Below are 2385 nucleotides of genomic sequence, written 5' to 3' on the forward strand. Positions count from 1 at the left end.
GCGACTGTGCACCACGGAACACCATCACGCTGAAACAACCGCTTAGTTCATTGCTGATTATATTTGTTAAACAACGACAGCCCAATCGTGGAAGTAGTTGTAGAAAGTCAATACCACAACTCTAAGCATTTATTTAAATTCAAAACCAACATGGAATCTCATTTTAATGTTCTCTTGAAATACAAAAACGCAGAAAATACTGGGGTTAATTAGAGGGACATCGACATCATTAGGATGACTGACAGAAGAAAAAAGTTCCTCATCTGCACAATTCGCACTTTCAAACTGGAATAATAGATGAAACTTCCTGGCAGATTAAAACTGTGTGCCCGACCGAGACTCGAACTCGGGACCTTTGCCTTTCGCGGGCAAGCGCTCTACCAACTGAGCTACCGAAGCGCGACTCACGCCCGGTACTCACAGCTTTACTTCTGCCAGTACCTCGTCTCCTACCTTCCAAACTTTACAGAAGCTCTCCTGGTAGGAGACGAGGTACTGGCAGAAGTAAAGCTGTGAGTACCGGGCGTGAGTCGTGCTTCGGTAGCTCAGTTGGTAGAGCGCTTGCCCGCGAAAGGCAAAGGTCCCGAGTTCGAGTCTCGGTCGGGCACACAGTTTTAATCTGCCAGGAAGTTTCATATCAGCGCACACTCCGCTGCAGAGTGAAAATCTCATTCTGGAAACATCCCCCAGGCTGTGGCTAAGCCATGTCTCCGCAATATCCTTTCTTTCAGGAGTGCTAGTTCTGCAAGGTCGCAGGAGAGCTTCTGTAAAGTTTGGAAGGTAGGAGACGAGGTACTGGCAGAAGTAAAGCTGTGAGTACCGGGCGTGAGTCGTGCTTCGGTAGCTCAGTTGGTAGAGCGCTTGCCCGCGAAAGGCAAAGGTCCCGAGTTCGAGTCTCGGTCGGGCACACAGTTTTAATCTGCCAGGAAGTTTCATATCAGCGCACACTCCGCTGCAGAGTGAAAATCTCATTCTGGAATAATAGATAATTGTGAAGAGGGTTCGATGAACTCTCTGCCAGGCACTTAAATGTGATTTGCAGAGTATCGATGTAGACGTAGATGTAGATGTAACAAGAGAAGGAATCCCATGAACTCCGAGTCCAAAATTCACAAACAGCCAGATAAATGGGAGCTTCTCAGAGTACGGACTCTGATATACATGAAACTAACATCTCAAGCTACAGCAAAAAGCGGTACTTAACATCATGAGCGTGCACGGGACGACAACCAGGAAGTGAACCATTCTGTTCTCAGCCCAAACTCTCTCTGCAGGGGCGGCATAGCGCTTGAAGTCAATGTGACGAACGTAAATGAACATCGAAGCACGAAAACAGAGGGGAATGGTGCAAAGGTTTCCTTGATATGGCGTACAAATATGCTAATATAATTTCCAAGATTGGTACCGAGATTCAGTGGTCTCTTGTAATTGATTGACGAAGTATACGAGGTGCATTCAAGTTCTAAGGTCTCCGGACTGGAAAGAGATAGAAACATGCGCATTGTTTTAAAATGAGGCCGCATTCATTGTCAATACGTCCCAGAGATGGCAGCACCGTACGGCAGATGGAATTTTACCGCCAGCGGCGAGAATGAGAACTGTTTTAAATACTTAAAATGGCGACGTTTTCCTTACTTGAACAGCGTGCAATCATTCGTTTTCTGAATTTGCGTGGTGTGAAACCAATTGAAATTCATCGACAGTTGAAGGAGACATGTGGTGATGGAGTTATGGATGTGTCGGAAGTGCGTTCGTGGGTGCGACAGTTTAATGAAAGCAGAACGTCGTGTGACAACAAACCGAAACAACCTCGGGCTCGCACAAGCCGACATGATCGAGAAAGTGGAGAGAATTGTTTTGGGGGATCGCCGAATGACTGTTGAACAGATCGCCTCCAGAGTTGGCATTTCTGTGGGTTATGTACCACACAATCCTGCATGACGACCTGAAAATGCGGAAAGTGTCATCCAGGTGGGTGCTACGAATGCTAATGGACGACCACATGGCTGCCCGTGTGGCATGTTGCCAAGCAATGTTGACGCGCAACGACAGCGTGAATGGGACTTTCTTTTCGTCGGTTGTGACAATGGATGAGACGTGGATACCATTTTTCAATCCAAAAACAAAGCGCCAGTCAGCTCAATGGAAGCACACAGACTCACCGCCACCAAAAAAATTTCGGGTAACCGCCAGTGCTGAAAAAATGATGGTGTCCATGTTCTGGGACAGCGAGGGCGTAATCCTTACCCATTGCGTTCAAAAGGGCACTACGGTAACAGGTGCATCCTACGAAAATGTTTTGAAGAACAAATTCCTTCCTGCACTGCAACAAAAATGTCCAGGAAGCGCTGCGCGTGTGCTGTTTCACCAAGACAACGCACCCGC

General features: G+C 47.2%; 2 non-coding genes across 2 annotated transcripts; both read left to right on the forward strand.

The window, feature by feature from the left end:
• Positions 1–533: 533 nt before the first annotated feature.
• Positions 534–608, forward strand: Trnas-cga (transfer RNA serine (anticodon CGA)). The gene has a single exon. It is a non-coding gene; the product is annotated as a tRNA-Ser (tRNA).
• A 225-nt stretch (positions 609–833) lies between these two features.
• Trnas-cga (transfer RNA serine (anticodon CGA)) lies at positions 834–908 on the forward strand. Its single transcript has one exon. It is a non-coding gene; the product is annotated as a tRNA-Ser (tRNA).
• The last annotated feature ends 1477 nt before the right edge of the window (positions 909–2385 follow it).

The sequence above is a fragment of the Schistocerca cancellata genome, chromosome 5 (assembly GCF_023864275.1).
Source record: "Schistocerca cancellata isolate TAMUIC-IGC-003103 chromosome 5, iqSchCanc2.1, whole genome shotgun sequence".
Classification (NCBI taxonomy): Eukaryota; Metazoa; Arthropoda; class Insecta; order Orthoptera; family Acrididae; genus Schistocerca; species Schistocerca cancellata.